At 50.8% G+C, this 6,081-nt stretch overlaps 1 pseudogene; it reads left to right on the plus strand.

Moving 5' to 3' along the window:
• The first annotated feature begins 3,746 nt into the window (after nucleotides 1-3,746).
• LOC146668716 (uncharacterized) lies at nucleotides 3,747-5,619 on the plus strand (annotated as a pseudogene).
• Nucleotides 5,620-6,081: the final 462 nt, after the last annotated feature.

Here is a 6,081-nt window from a genome sequence, read left to right on the forward strand (position 1 = left end):
CTTCACAAAAACAACAACAGCAACAACATTAATGATAACGACAAACAAATTACTTAGATTTATGTAAATTGTCATGGCTACTGAACGGACTCACACACAGACAGTTCTTTCGCAGAGAACAAAAGGAGATTTATTCACAACAGGGATCACCTTAGTGCTATATATATGTACAGTGAGTTGGGAGGGGGGTCCAGGGCTCTAGGGAGAGAAGGGGGGGGGGGAAATCCACACACACGCTTCCTCTTCCACACAATCACCGCCACAGCTCCTCCGCACACACGCACTCCTGTTCAGCCGCACTCGCTCCAAAACTCCACACACGCTGCCACACTTGGGCAGGTCCCGTGATTTGGTCCAGAAGAGGGATATCTACACACAGAAGTTAAGGTTAGTTCCACAGAAAAATACATACAAGGGATTCTTTTTGAAAATGCCGAGAGCACGAACTCAGGAGGTTCAACGTTCCAGCGGTGAGCTGCTCAGTGCCACTGCCTTAAATAGCAGCTGGGGAAATCAGCCAGATCAGCAGCAGGTGGACACAATCACACAGGTGTGTGGGCCAAGAGCGAGAGCCCGTAACGAGCTCCACCCAGGCAGAGAGGAGGAGGAGAGACAAAGAAAACAAAAACTAACAACAACAAAACCTGTAGCCAGCGTGGGCCAACCAGAGAGACACGGGGACCGTGACATAAATCTTACCTCAGGAAGATCTGCATTCGATTTCATGGGCTGAAATAAATAGGCAGAAACATTACTGCCAAACAACCCAAAAAACTCTAAAAAGCCTTAAAATTACTAAAAAGGCAAGGAAATGTGGAACATTGTAATTAGTGATATTAATAAAGCATAACTGTGCTTTGTTTCTAACCTTGGTAAGTAAGTGCTCTGTAGCCAGAAAGAGAGGTGGGATTTCTGTGAAAGTCAAATTAAATGTAAATAGGTTTTGATAGTTATTGTATATAACAAGTGTAAACAATTTTATTTGTAAAAAATTTTCCCTTTCTGAGAAGGCAGAATAATAAGAAAAGGCTAAAGTACGTCACAATATAATTAATTAAGTTACGTATTTTGATAACCAAATTACAGGAGCATAGAGCTGCCACCCAGGCAAAAGAAAAATAGAGCTATATCACGTTATAAGGTGAAAAGTTTATTGTTCTAACAATATGCTTTTCATGTTTGTAGAATATAATATCACTTTATTACAATATACAATATACATAATTATCACGTTCGTACAATATAAATATTAGATTTATTATATTGTTATATAATATTATATTGTACGAACGTGACAGAAGTTCACTGATTTGCTGTGACTTTGAAAGAAAATTAAGATGCACAGCTGTACAGTAGTGAGATATTTTATTATTTTGGTTACTGTGTCACAAGTATTTTCAGCAATAAACAGTATACAAAACGATAATTTAGCTGCTAGTGGAGCTGTATGGATTAGCACTGTAACTGTTTGCTCATATCATATGAAAGGTCACCTTTAGTCCACACCTTACATATTCTACCTCTTTGTCTTTTTCCCAACACTGCTACATATGATTATTTTGGTCCCAACACAGCCATCTACAGCCTCTACAATTTGCCATTAGCCAAACACTTTGAAAGGCCTGCAAGGCCTGGGGCCAGGTGTTTTACAAAAATCTGCTCAGTCTGTTGTTTAGCCCTAAGCAACGCTACAGTTGTAACAAAAAAAGAGCTTTAGATTGCTAGCTACAGATTGCCAGTTCCACAGGTACTACCACTTCAGATGTGTAAAAGAAAGACCTGAGGATAGCCTCGTGTCCAGCACAACCCGCCTTATAGGATTATCAATAATTCAAAATGACAAAAAGTCTGATACATGAGAGTAAAACACAGTTTGCTTTCTCCCTCCTGTGTCAATATTTTGACACTGAGCACAAAAACAAAATGAATCCAAAGGGAACTTTTCCACATAAAGTGTTCTTTCATGTTTTGCAAAGTGAGTGCTACCTCTCCCTCTACATCCATGAAATAGAGTTAAGAGGAAGCCACTGTGAGGGTACAGTCTGTTCAGAATGACTGACTAACTTAACGACTGACTGGCTAGGAAAATGACTGTCCTTGATGCCGGTCTCCTCTTGTCTGCAACGACTACTGCTTCAAGTGTCTGCCCTGCTTCTAACTTCTGTTGTTCTCCCTTCATTTGAATTATTCTTACACACCTTCACCTCCCACAGCAAAAGAAAAGAGCGGGGGGATGGTCATTACAGTTATGAGGAGGAGAAAGTAACGCACAGGGAGATGGAGAACTGGAGAGATGAAGGGAGTAAGAATAAAACAAACAGAAAGGAGTGTATAAAAGGTAATGAGGCCAAAAGAAAGGGAGCGACTACGAGGAGTATGATAACAAGATATTGCGCTACTGCCAGTGTAGTTCTGCGTTTAAACAAATCGACTCTATAATCTTCAACAGTTTCTGGAGGACTGTGGTCGAGCCAAACCTAAGAAATGTGCTTGCTTTTAGAACTGCATACTGTTGCATCATCTAAAGCACTATTTATCAAAGTTTAGGGATAGCAGTTAAAGAATGTAGTGAAAAGGCTGTCAGGCACATTTGGGTATCACATTGCAACTAATCACATAATTTTCCTCCTGAAAGTGTCTTTGTGGTGATATGTACGAACATGCACAAATACAGAAAGTGAGATGTAGGGAGGTGCAAGCCACAAACACTTCTTTAATTATGCTGTGAAGTTTTCTCCCACATGACCTAGTTATTCCAGGGAGCAGTCTTTAGGGACACACAATGCTCCCTGAAGTGGGTGAAGGAGGAGGGAAGATGTCCCCGGTGGCACCAGGGGAAGACACCGTCACTGCTCTCGAGGGGGAGAGCTATTGTGGACCTTGTTTTCTCCTTTCTCTTCCCACTCTAAAGGATGAAAAGAAAACAAGGCAGCATCTCAGAAATGCTTTTGTCTCTCTGGGAACACAATGATATACTATATAAATAAATAACATGTGAGAATAAAGTCATCAGATAGGCTATTCCAGGCTCTTTCTTGTTGTCTCCCTTTAATTTATTTTATTAATGTAATAATAGAAAGGGAATATTAAATATAACAACCTTGTTACGTCTTTAAAGATGAAAATGTCAGGGTCCTGGGACTGGGCGACCCAGGATCTCTGAGCAGTCATGTATTATATTATTATTATTATTATTGCTGTGTATTTTGGTGTTGCTCCCCCTTCCCTGTGCTTGTGTATATGTGTGTGTGGGTGGCTGAGCACTTGTTTATAGGCGGCGTCAGGCCTGGAGGGTGTGGCCCTGCAAGGGGACTGGCCACACCCGAAGCCACACACCTGCTGCTGATCAGGCCTCGTCGGGGGAGCTACTTAAGAGAGTCTTGGAGCTCCCACCGACGCGGGATCATTCCTTGAGACTCCACGTTAGTCGTCCCATTGAATTGAGTTAATGTGTGTAAGTGTATGCCCGCGGTTATTTGTGTCCTGACGGCTGCGTCTATTGTTTCCCGCAGGAGGAGCGTGGAAGGCACGAAGAGCAGCGAGCACCGGGGGGTGCTGACACGGGAGCGGAGAGCACAGAGACACGAACTATTCACGCAGAGACACGACACGGGAGTCTGGGAGAACACGGGGATTTATTGTTGTTTTTGTTCCACTCTGTAAATAAACACACTGTTTATACATAGAGCACCGCGCCTGGGTCCTCCTTTCCCCACATCCCCACGGTCTGCCAGCCAGACCGTGACAGAATGATCCCGCCACGCATGGACCCAGCGGTCTCTGAGGAGAGGCTCAGGAGGGAGCTTATGGACAGGGTTTACAGACTCTGTGAGTTATGGTGGGAGAAGCCCGCGGAAGGTTTGCGTCGCGCCGTGGAGAGGCGGCTGCAGGAGACGCTTCTTAGATTTCCCTGGCTGGTTGACGACCTTAATCCTGTCGTCTTGGACTTCTTACTTTCCACCCTCCACCTCCACTCTCCTCCTCAGGCTGCTCACCGGCCCGGACAGCTGGTGGATTCACAGCCTGAGACGCCGGCCCCGACGTCTACACGGAAACGACGTTCGCGCCGCCAGCGTTCCTCACCGCAGCCACATCCACGGTCATCTCAAGAGCCGGCTGTGGTGAGTAGTATGGACAATTTTCCATTTCCCTCACCATCTGTGTTTGTGTCTGCAGTGGACGAGCTGACAGCGCAGGTAACATCACCTCGGTCAGAGGTCTTCACACCACTCGCTGCTTCACCATCTGCGGTTGTGGCGCTGTCGTCATCTCATCCGCATGCAGTCATCCCTCAGCCATCTTCTCCACCAGCGGCAGCCTCCATTCCACTGCCCACTCCAGCGGCCTTGTCCGGAGAGAGCGACCTCACCCGCGTCCAACGCCTGATGGACTGGGTAACTCACACCACCAACACAAGGGCAAGAGTGGTGGGGTTAAACGCCATCGAGGCAATCCTGGAGGGAAACCCCTACCTCGGCCAGCTCAAGGGAGTTTCCGCCTGCCTTTGCACCCTGCGTAAAGCCCGGGGGGTAGTGCAAGCTCGGGAAACCTCAGACTTCGTCCAGCTGCAGCAGGAGCTCAGCATGCCCGAGCAGGAGCTCAGCGAGCCGGAGGAGCCCGCACCGTCAGCTGAGGCGCTCAGTGAGCCGGAGGAGCCCGCACCGCCAGCTGAGGAGCTCAGTGAGCCGGAGGAGCCCGCATCGCCAGCTGTGGAGCTCAGCATGCCCGAGCAGGAGCTCAGCGAGCCGGAGGAGCCCGCACTGCCTGCTGAGGAGCTCAGCGAGCCGGAGGAGCTCGGCATGCCCGAGCAGGAGCTCAGCGAGCCAGAGGAGCCCGCACCGCCAGCTGAGGAGCTCAGCGAGCCGGAGGAGCTCAGCATGCCCGAGCAGGAGCTCAGTGAGCCGGAGGAGCCCGCTCTGCCAGCTGAGGAGCTCAGCGAGCCGGAGGAGGAGCTCTCGCTGCGAGCAGAGGAGGAGCTCTCGCTGCCGGCCGAGGAGGAGCTCTCGCTGCCGGCCGAGGAGGAGCTCTCGCTGCCGGCCGAGGAGGAGCTCTCGCTGCCGGCCGAGGAGGAGCTCTCGCTGCGAGCCGAGGAGGAGCTCTCGCTGCCGGCTGAGGAGGAGCTCTCGCTGCCGGCCGAGGAGGGTCCCGCTCGGCCGGAGGTCAGCGGACCGGAGGGACCTCCACGTCTAGCGCGGCCTCCTCGCCGTCCACGTCCGGTGCGTCCACGTCAGCGATCGGCGCGTCATGGACCTGGTGCCACGCCTCGCTGTTGCTCACCGGAGCAGCGACATTGCCATCGGACCCGTGGCAGGCCACCAGAACCGTTCCGCCGCCACCGGACCCGTGGCAGGCCGCCGGAGGAACAGCGCCGCCACCACCGGACCCGTGGCAGGCCACCAGAACCGTTCCGCCGCCACCGGACCCGTGGCAGGCCGCCGGAGGAGCAGCGCCGTCGCCACCGGACCCGTGGCAGGCCCCCTGAACTGTTTTGCTGCTGCCGCCGGACCCGGGGCCGTCCGCCGGAGCTGCTACGTCGCCGCCGTTGGGCTCGAGGTAGGCCCCCTGAACTCTCTTGTTGTGTTGATGGGCCGCCTGTGACTGTTTGTGGCGTCTTTTCGTTTTCTTTTTGCACCGCTGCGGGATGCGCGGCCTGACTCTGAGACTGTGGACTGGGTCGGTTTGTGGTTTTGTTGTTTTTGCTTGTTTTGGTTCTGGCCCTCCGTCCTGGTTCCCCCCACCGCCTGCCCTGGGTTGGTTGTGCTGTTTTTTGTTTTGGTTTTGGGGTCGTCGGGAGCCGACCCTTAGAGGGGGGGTACTGTCAGGGTCCTGGGACTGGGCGACCCAGGATCCCTGAGCAGTCATGTATTATATTATTATTATTATTATTGCTGTGTATTTTGGTGTTGCTCCCCCTTCCCTGTGCTTGTGTATATGTGTGTGTGGGTGGCTGAGCACTTGTTTATAGGCGGCGTCAGGCCTGGAGGGTGTGGCCCTGCAAGGGGACTGGCCACACCCGAAGCCACACACCTGCTACTGATCAGGCCTCGTCGGGGGAGCTACTTAAGAGAGTCTTGGAGCTCC

The sequence above is a fragment of the Rhamphochromis longiceps genome, linkage group LG6, assembly GCF_057381845.1.
Source record: "Rhamphochromis longiceps isolate RC_006_pf linkage group LG6, R_longiceps_female_GT1.1, whole genome shotgun sequence".
In the NCBI taxonomy this organism is placed as follows: domain Eukaryota; kingdom Metazoa; phylum Chordata; class Actinopteri; order Cichliformes; family Cichlidae; genus Rhamphochromis; species Rhamphochromis longiceps.